Genomic DNA, 10,261 nt, shown 5'->3' on the forward strand with positions numbered 1-10,261 from the left:
TATTTAATAGTGTCAAAGTAATAGAATTACATATTTTTTATAAAAACCCAAATAGTATGGAGAGATTCAAAAACTAGATGAATATCTTCACTTTCTTTATCCCTAATCACCAGTCTGTTTCTCCAGGGTAGAAACTGCCAGCAATTGCTTGTTTGTTCCTCCATAAAACGGTCTGCTTCTCCAGATAGTAGCATATGTATATGTTTGTGTGTGTGACTTCAAGTATATGATTACATTTCTTCTAATTGTGTCACATATATATATTCCCAGCACCCACAGGGCAGCTCACAACTGTCTGTAACTCCAGTTCCAGAGGATGACACACACAGACCCATGTGAAGCAATGCAAATAAAACACCAGTGCAGATTAAATAAATAAATAAATAAATAATTTGAAAAATTAAAATGATGTTTAGTTTATTCATAACCTGATTCAAAGATAATATATAAAATTATATGTCTATAGAAGGCATGAGAAAACATGTACCTCAATTTCCAAGTAAAGAAGAACCTCTCTCAGAAACCTAGTCAAATACTGCAGGGGCCACTCACTATCACTATACAGACGATCATTTTTAGGCTCAGAATTCAGAGATCCTGAATCCTGGGCTTAAGCCTAAACTAAAGCGCAAACAACTTTTATGAACCCCAGTAATCTCCCACTCTGCTACGGAACAGTTACCTGCGTCATCCAACAGCTGCCGGGACTACTCCCCTACCTCTCCTCTGGGTCCTGCTAGGAATCTCTGAAAAGAAGTTTACAGCCATGGCTTTAAATCTCAAATCCCAGGTTTGTGCCTTGAGTGCACGTAGCAAAACTGAAGATCACAGTGAGGGTGGGAAGGGCCCAGGCCAACCTCTGACATGCTGATTTTATGTTTCATACCTTAAGACGACCTGGGGAGAGGAGGAAGGGCAGTCACCAGAACCCCCCCCCCCCCGGGGGAAAACACTAGCACTTTAGGTGCGGTGACTTAATCGGACAGAAGCTGAGAGGCAGGGCAGAGGTGTCTCTTCTATAAAAGATGAAATACGTTTACCTCGCGAAGGTAACTTGTAAAGCGTGTTGGAGAAATTCATCAGTGTTTCTCCAAACCGAGCCCATTTCTCAGCTATGATAGATGTTAGATAGCTGGTTGCTGGAGTGCCTCACACCAACACAGAGTCCTCTCAGAGGTGGCTCTCCCTGGGTGATTCCCATACTCTGGTTTCTGTGTGTACAATCTTTGGTGAGACTTGCCTTGCCCAGCTCCAAAGACACTTTGTTTAGTAGGATTGGTACTGCTTTTCTTCCCCTTCCCTTATTTATACTGGAGATCAAATCCGAGGGCTCGATACATGGTAGGCAAACACACTACCACTGAGCTGTATCCCCAGCCAGGCTGGTCTTGAACGTGCATGCTCTTTTCTCATCATCCCATATGCTAGGGTTATAAGTATGTACTTCCAGGCCTGGCTCCAACTCTCCATATCGTCCAATGAGTCTCAGAGGATGCTGACACAGGCACATCTCTGGCCCATGTGTGACTACTGTTTAGTGCTTACGTCTCCATAATACTTACATCTCCTGGGTTTCAGCCTTACCACTCACCTCTGAACCTGCTTTCCTGGGCCTTGTCGTTGATGATCTTTACCCCAAGAGTTGTAATCGTGCTTCTGAAACACCTTCACTTGTCACTTGTGCTGGATGGCTCGAGTACAGTCAATGAAGTCCAGACGGCAACTGTACAGTACAAAGACTGTATCAGAACTTCTCCACCTCATGCCTCTGACCACAAATCCTGAAGTCATGCTCCAAAGAGCAAGAGTACCAAACACAACACTGCCGCCAACCTTAAAATGCAGTATGAGGATTGCTTTCTAGAGTCACAGTTAACTCTTTGCCTACCACCTATTTGAAAGCATTTTTTTTTTCAGCCACACCTAAAGATAATTAGCTCTCTAAACTTTTCATTTGTACATTGCTGTTTAAAGATGTGACCTTATTATTTTACCAACTGTGTTGTTTTTTTTTAAGCCACTGCTCAAGTTAATGTCACTGACAGATGGTAAATTTGTGTGTTCTGTGATTTGAGCTGTGAAGAGAAGTGTTGAGTGCACTTGTGTCCAACTCAAATTCCACCCATGCATACGTGGTGATTTCTCCGGGCTCACCTGGAACGCTGGATGCTTATGTCAATGATCATAGCTCCACACAGGTGGTAAAAGTGAATGGGCTTTGGGGTGAATGAACCTTTAGGGTGAATGAACCTCGTTCAGACTCCAGCTATGTTTCTTATCAGCTGGGCAGTATCTTAGTCCTTCAGACCCTTAGGGTTTTTGTTTGTTTGTTTGTTTGTTTGTCTGTTTTCCTTCAGAAAGTGAAATTATGATACCTCCCTCCAAGAACTGCTTTGACAATGATTAAGTGAAATAGAGAAGCATTTATCCTATTGGCAAAGTCCTCAGTAAACATCGCTTCCCTCTTTTCATTTAATAGATAATTTGAACATTGGGAGTGTGAATGTGAACATTTTTTAAACTTAGCTACAAGAAAGTATGAGAAAGAAAGAAAGAAAGAAATCTGAGTGTTTTTCTAACACTGAGGCGGTCATTCACCTAAGGGTGACTGGGTTATGAGGAACCAGTTATCAGGAGGGGCTGGGCAGGGGGCACTCTGAGTGCTGGCTGGGAGCCAGGCAGGAGAGCTAAGGTAAAGGCCAAGGCCAAGGCGAAAGCCCAGGGTGAAGCCAAGGAGATGAGAAAGAGCCAAGGAGGAATGTATGCCAGGGTTCCAACGTCAGCACTGAGCAATAGCAGGAGTCCTCTGACAGCCTGGAGGACGATAAGAGGAGGCCAAGGGTGAGCATGAGGGTGGAGGAGAAGATAAGGAGAAGAAGGCTGCATTGGGAGGGTGGTGGATCCTGGCCAGCCGGCCATCTCAGGAGCCAGACCCCAGGCCAACGTGAGCATGAGACAGTTATCGCCTGCCACGTTCAGAGGCATTCTTCCTATATGACCTGGTTAAGCTTTTGTTCCTATATTCTTTCTTGTCTCTTAAAAAAAACAAAACAAAACACCAAGTGCCAACGTGTTCTTTTATTTATGTAGATACTAGTCTAGGAGGAGTGGAATGAATTAACTCTGAAATCTCAACCGTATAACACAACAAAAGCGCATTGTAAGCTCACATCACGGTCCACTGTAGGTGTGGGAGGATACATGGGGAGAGGGGCTTCTACTTCAGGTCATTGGAGCCAGGTTCCTCTTAACAGATAGCCTTGCCGTCCCCACACAGGGATTCTTAAGTTGACTTCTGTTTTCTTGAGACTGAAGTCTCATTATGCCATTCAGTGTCACCTGAACTCCCTTTGTAGCCTAGGAGAGTTTCAAACTACCAGCAATTTCTCCTGCCTCTGCCTCCTAAGTTCTGAAATTATAGGTGTAAACCACTGTCCCTGGCTCTCTTCTCTCCCTGCCCCCCTTGTTCTTCTCGTTTTGCTGTGCATTCCTTTGGGCAATTCAGTGACGTTTCATACGTGTTTACTCAGCAGAACAGCCTCAGTTGATCGGTGAAACACACCATTACGAAGAAGGCCAGTTGGAGGTTTTATACTGTTAAAATGATAAAATACAAATTATCCCTTCTTTTATTAGGATGCCAGACAGATGTGATTGCTGGTATGCAAGGAGCCATTGAGAGACATGAGGGGGACACCCCAGCGGACATGTTAACATAGCAGGTGGAGTATAAGAGGAGCTGAATTCTGACAGACATAGTACTTAGACTGACACTGGGAAGTAATTCTAGGCTCTTTTTAATTGAGAGAGAAACAAATTTGTTATCTTGCTCTGAGCCATTGTTACTTAAGGAGTCTTGTCTTTCTTACTGCTGAACCTAATTCAAAATCATACGTAGATTTGGGGCTTGGAGTAGGGACCAGGTCAGGACAGCTTAATCTAATTTATATGGAGTCAGTACCAAACTGGAGGTACCTTCGATCAGCCCAAGAAAGATGGAAACAAGGCAGTCATTCTCTGTAAAACAAGGTGGGGTGACAAGCATCCCCCACCCCAGGATCTGGAAATAATTTGAGGCAGAAGGAAAACCTATGTTTGTTTTTGTATACATGGGCCTGACCTGGACGGCTGGTAAATGGTCCCCTTCCTGAGCTTCTAGGTTTTATTCAGGTTGGAGTGCTGGACCTGCTTATAAACACTGCCCTGAGCTTTTAGAGGCAGCAGAATCCAGGGTCTAGCCTCCTCCATGACAGTTCCATGACAGGGAATTGGAAGCCTTCCGGGAATTTCAGTGTCCAGGACACTAAGCCAGAAGTCTTCACCACGGTCACTTTTTGATTTTAGGTGGGGCTCACGGGAAGTGAAACACTCAAAACTAAACATGCTACCTGGTCACTTGTGTGAAATTAGAAGGAATTCTTTTTTCAAGTGACTGGTTAAGCATGGGGGAAGGGCCATGGAAAACGCCAGTTAACAAAAGTTCTTATACATATTTTTAGTGCCAACTCATTCCAGATTTGAAGACTTAGGCAAGATTATTTCCCTGGTCAAGTCTGGGTTCTGCGATTGGCCTAAATTTCCAGGAATGGCAAAAAGTAAATAAAATATCAAATCAAGTCAAATCAATAATCAGACCATGTGACAGAGAATTCCAGAAAGGGGTTCTTCAGATTCTCCACAAATACTACTGAGTCCAGGGTCTTGAGGCCAGGAAGTGAATGGATGGCTCTGCTGATGTCTGTTATATTCACGCATGAAAGATTCTATTTAGAGTTTCATCTCCCAGACCTAAAATCATAGGGTATTCTGGGCATTCAAGTTTTACAGCCTAGTAGGCATAGGGAAACTAGATGAAGTTCTGTCAGGAGACATACAAGTTAGTTCTGTAGCTCCTAAGGTTAGCAGAATTGTTTACTTGGTGCTTTTCTATGGCAAAAAGGGCTGCTAATACGTGGCAAACTAAGGATTCCAACTTCCATTTCCAACTGCCACTGCAGCTATGTTGGGGTGCGTGATTCAAGGGCTATAGCCAAGCGTGTCTGTCCTAGATCTTAAAGTGGGAGGACATAAGAGAAGGAGTTCAGAGAGGCAGTCTGTCAGCAGGGAAGTAGAGAGAAAGGCTCCAGTGGCAGCTGCCAGTGCTGAGAGCCAGAGGTGCTAAAGGTACAGGTGTCCAGGGTTGCATGCTGACCCAGAGGTGTCACCTACAGACTGGTCTTAGAGCGTGCTTTGAATGGTTTCTTCTAGATAACCCTGATCTTAATGGTTGGTCATCTTGGTGGGCCTGTGATACCCAAAGCTGTTTGAGTAGCCATTTTCTCTTGAACAAACCACAGTTGGTTTCACTTGGTGGTACTGATATGTCCTTTAGTGTCATCTCACTGTACTGCCTGTTAGCCAAGGAAACACAGTAAATATTTGTTTTGGAAATAGAAGTAGATAAGAAGAAAGGAAGTGGGGAAGGAAGGAAGGAGGGAGGGAGGAAGGAAGGAAGGAAGGAAGGAAAAGGAAGGAAAGGAGATGAGCATGTAACTTTCCTAGAGAAAGTTACAGGAAAGAAAGTCATAAGGGGAGGAAAAAGGAGAGATTGTTTTTTGAGACCTGAAGCATGGTGTGGCACATCCTTAAATGATCCAATCAGGATAAAGAGAGAGATAGCTGACTGGTTAGGGTCATGTACTGCTTCTGCAGAGAACCAACGTTTGGTTCCAAGCATCCACACTGGTGCCTTACAATAGTTTGTAACTACAGCTTAGGTGATCTGAGACCCTTTCTGGCATCTCTGGGAACCACACACATTTATGGTTAAAAATAAAATATGGGCTAGAAATGGCTCAGGGGTTAAAAGCAATTCCCACTCTTTCAGAGGACCTGAGTTCAGTGCCTAGCACCCATACTGAACAACTCTCAAGTGCCTATAAGTCCAGCTCAAGGACATCTGACACCCTCTTCTAGCCTCTTTGTGTACCCACCCCCATATACGCATAGCTAAAATTAAAATAAAAAATAAAAAAAGATAAAATTCAAATATAGAGCAGGAGATGCACTGATTGCTACCTAGGCTCTGTTGTGTATATATAGATGACACTCAGAATACTGTTTTCAGTGAGATAAACTTTTGTTTTAGTGTCAAGATACAGTCAAGAAGTTGAAACACGTTGGGCGTGGTGGCGCACACCTTTAATCCCAGCACTTGGGAGGCAGAGACAGGTGGATTTCTGAGTTCGAGGCCAGCCTGGTCTACAGAGTGAGTTCCAGGACAGCCAGGGCTAAACATAGAAACCCTGTTTCAAAAAACAAAAACAAAAACAAAAAAANAACAAAAAACAAACCAAAAAAACAAAACAAAACAAACAAACAAACAAACAAAAGAAGTGGAAACACCAGGGATTGTTTAGGGAGAGCTCATCTCATGAGGTTATTCAAGAATCCAAGAATCCAAGTCTTATCGCCTTATCATCTATAATGGAACATTGTCCTGACCTTTGTGGTCCAGCATGTAGTAAGACCCACATCCCAAGCAGGAGGATAGAAGATGAAGGCCTGCTGGGTTTGGACATCTGTCATGATTCACCCTAGAGGTAAAGCTTTCACTTCCTATCACATGCAATTGACCAACTGTTCGTGACATGGCTCTAAGGAAGGCCTGAGGATGCCATGTTTATACTGAACCCTCATGCTATGTCTGCTAATTAGAGGTTCTCCCACTATAAAAAGGGGGAGGGGATAAGACTTTAGAGGCCAGCTCATCCTCTGCCCTTGCTTCAATAGACAGCAGACTGAAATCCAAGCTTCCAGGCATAGATGGGAGCAAGATAAATTTTCTATGAGATCATAATCTTGGTTAGTACATGGATAGGAGAATTTCTCTTCAGAGTTATTGGGCATAGTCATTTTGAATGGGAGAACTAACTAAAAAATGCAATTGCTCTGCATTTTAGAATGATATTGGTTGAGAAAAGGAATGGCTTGTGCTCAGTTACGACTTTAACATCTACATTTGCAAACAAAAGGGGAAAAGGACAGGACTGAGTTTAAGTTTAAAGGTCTTTCTCAGGGCAGATTGCCATAGCCAGAGCTGTACGTCTGGCAGACAGTAGCGTGCCTACCCGATTATTCCTCAGGGTTTTTGTAGAAAACACAATGGCCTGTAAGGAGGTCAGAGAAGCCTTGAGGCCAAAGAAGATAGGGAAAAGATCAAGGGAAATTTACAGATGACAAGTTCAAGGGCAGACTGGGTACAAGTTCAAAGCTGAAGAAATAGCTGGCAAGATGGAGGACTTCTGCATATGTGCTATCTTGCAACATGCTACTAGGGACTTGGAGTAACAGGGCTCTCAGCCACTGGTGGCAAAGGTGGAGGCTCGAATCCAGAGGACTGGCAGCTGAGTCAGAGCCTCCTGGGGCCATCGTTGCCCAGCTGCCGGGCAGATTCTTCCAAAATGTTCTTTCTAAAGCAGATAGTCCTCAGGCAGCAGATTCCCTAGAAGAATAGGAGCGCTTGGCCCAGCCCCGTGACTGCACATCTGCAAACACCTGTCGTGGGCATTCTCTCGTCTTGTCTTCTCAGGTGTGTTCTGATGATAGATGTGCTCCCAAGTCACCTGCCTATATCCCAGGACCTATGGCTTAAAAGGCGTATGTGCAGTTGTTTCCACTCTAGAGCTATTGCTTTAGAGTAGCTTTAAGGTGAGGCAAGTCTAGGGAGACATCTTTCAGAGAAAGAGCACAGGCCTGTTTATCACTATGCCGGATACAGTAACCTTTCTTGAGTTCCAAATCAATGTTCTCACTGGAGATCCCCAGGGACACAATGAACCAGTCTTCTCAAGTGCTCCCTGTTTTTTTGTTTTGTTTTGTTTTGTTTTTTCCAGAAACTTCCTCTGGCTTGACTAAGCAGTGTTTCCAGTCATATACATCCTACGTGCCAGTCAGTGCCTGGCCCTCAGATGGTGATCACTTTATACATAGTTTTTAAGGTTTTGATTTTGAAGTGGTGGGGATTGAACCCACAAGTTTGCACATGATTGGCAAGCACTCCACAGCAGTCTATACCCTCACGCTCAGCCCTCTTTTTTACTTTCCTGGAGGAGAAGATTCATTGGAAGGATGAGTTCATTCTGGCTTACAATTTGAGGGTACAATTCATCAGGACAGGGAAGTGACAGTGGCCAGAGCATCGGGTAACTGGTTATGTTGCATTCAGGATCCCAGTTTTGGAAAAGCTCTTTTTAAAAATTGAGACAGGGGCTCACTAAATTGCTTAGGCTGGGCATGAATTTACTTTGTAGCCCAGGCAGGCCTTGAACTTGGGATCCTGTCTCAACCTCCTCAGTGGTTGAGATTACAGATGTGTACCATCAGGGCAGTGCCTTGATGACATTTAATAGCCCCTAACCCCCCCCCCCCCAACACACACACATACTTTATTTTTATTTCTCACAGGTCTCCCTCTCTAAGATTCTGTGTCAGCTGTTAAGGGTGCTGTCCCTCCATTCAGACTGCCTAGCTTAAGATCACCCCTGCTTTCCCCTTTGTCTGTGTATTTTGGACAAGGACCTCACCTCCTGAGCCTGTTGCTTCCTGTCTACAGTAGCGTCAATAACAGTGTAATAATCCTATGAACTTTAAATAACTCAAGATCCATAAAAGACTTAAGACCCTGCTTGTCACACAAAGCTTCAGGCACTGTGTGAGTATGGGTTTTATCACAATATGGGTCGCTGTTCCTACCAGGAATGTTTTGTTGGAGTCTCCTACAAATTGTTGGAGCCCTGTTACTCTAAGCCCCTAGTAATTGAAATCTTCTGGTGTCTGTAAACCTGCCCTCTCTTATTCTGGTAATGACATGTCTCTTTATTCTGGGAGCTTCTATTATAAGTCGCTCTACTAATTTTGATTGTACACAGATACCAGGGCCTGGAAGAACTTTTGACTCAGGCTTGCCTAGTCATGATACATCCTCTCTGCAGTGACTGACTGGTTCAATGTGTGGGGCTGGGATCCCCAAAGAGCCAGTTGGAGTGCTTCTCAGTGAGGCAAGCAGTTGTGAGCATGAAACTGTCACTCTGCAGCAGCTGCTGAACTCAGATAATGAATGCTATGCCATCCCGCCGGACTGCACAGGGGAAACAATTCAGAAACGGAACAACTGAGGCTGATACCCAAAGAGGAAAGGTCTGAGAGCAATGTTGTGGTATGAGGAGACAGAGAGAGAGAGAGAGAGAGAGAGAGAGAGAGAGAGAGAGAGAGAGAGAGAGAGAGAGCTCATAATTGGGAATTTGGGGTCTGACATTCCTCAGGCTCTTCTTACCCAGACCTTCCCCATCTGGAAGCTGAGACCTCCTTTTGGGCTTACAACGATGCGATGCGTGCTGTTGGTGTGTAGGAAGAGTCAGAGCTGTCATGTCCTTTCCGTTGAATTTGTCCTTGCCCTGTTCCTCCTTTCCTTCAATGCACTTCTTTCTAGAGCCAGGGAATGAGGAGGGTTGGATCCTGATTCTCTTCTCTGACTTCAGTTTGCCTCCTGGCTGTTTCCTTTGTCTTGTTTTCATCAACTGTAACCTAAAGCCCTCACTTCCTCATTCCTTCATAAGCCTCTACTCCAGTCCCCTGTGCCCTCCCCTTACCTCCCTGATTTCCCTTATGAGGAAACATTTACCCCAGCTTTCCCTTCCGACTTTTGTTTTATGTCTTTACAGTTGATACTCTTGTTCTGCCTTCTCTTCAGATCTCAATCTCAAGTCATTTGCAAAATTTCTTTCCATTTTCCACGGCTGTTACAGTTACACTGTTACAGACTAACACTCTTGCACTTGCTAGCTGTGGTGGGTTTTTGTTTCCTTTTTTTTTAAATAAAAAGGACATTGGTCTGTTGTGTTTTATATTCTAAACGTTTCCTGGCTACATATTTTTTCTCCAATGGTTTATTGATCTTTCAGCACTAGCTGTTTCATGTATCAAGTCGAAGTATCAGTCCAAAAATGAAAAGCACAGCAAGTATTTAATTTATCTTCTGTGTGCCAGCAAGGCTCTCTCACTCTCTCCTCATTCAAGCATCAGGGCATTTAGGCCTGTTACATTTTCATAGCCATCTAATGGGTCGTTGTAACACTCTTTCTTTCTTTCTTTCTTTCTTTCTTTCTTTCTTTCTTTCTTTCTTTCTTTCTTTCTTTCTTTCTTTTTGTTTGTTTTTTTGAGACAGGGTTTCTCTGTATAGTCTTGGCTGTCCTGGAACTCACTTTGTAGACCAGGCTGGCCT

The 10,261-nt window shown here is 43.9% G+C and overlaps 1 long non-coding RNA gene across 2 annotated transcripts in view; it reads right to left on the reverse strand.

The window, feature by feature from the left end:
• Nucleotides 1-682: 682 nt before the first annotated feature.
• LOC110323977 overlaps nucleotides 683-10,261 on the reverse strand; it is a 19,421-nt gene continuing 9,842 nt past the window's right edge. The window contains exons 3-4 of one of the 2 annotated variants that reach the window (XR_002380657.1): nucleotides 1,592-1,792; nucleotides 683-746 (exon numbers count right to left, since the gene is read on the reverse strand). This is a non-coding gene — a long non-coding RNA (uncharacterized LOC110323977). Of the gene's footprint in view, nucleotides 898-1,591; nucleotides 1,793-10,261 lie in introns of both variants that reach the window. The other variant, XR_002380656.1, reaches the window with a different exon arrangement.

The sequence above is a fragment of the Mus pahari genome, chromosome 7 (assembly GCF_900095145.1).
Source record: "Mus pahari chromosome 7, PAHARI_EIJ_v1.1, whole genome shotgun sequence".
In the NCBI taxonomy this organism is placed as follows: Eukaryota; Metazoa; Chordata; class Mammalia; order Rodentia; family Muridae; genus Mus; species Mus pahari.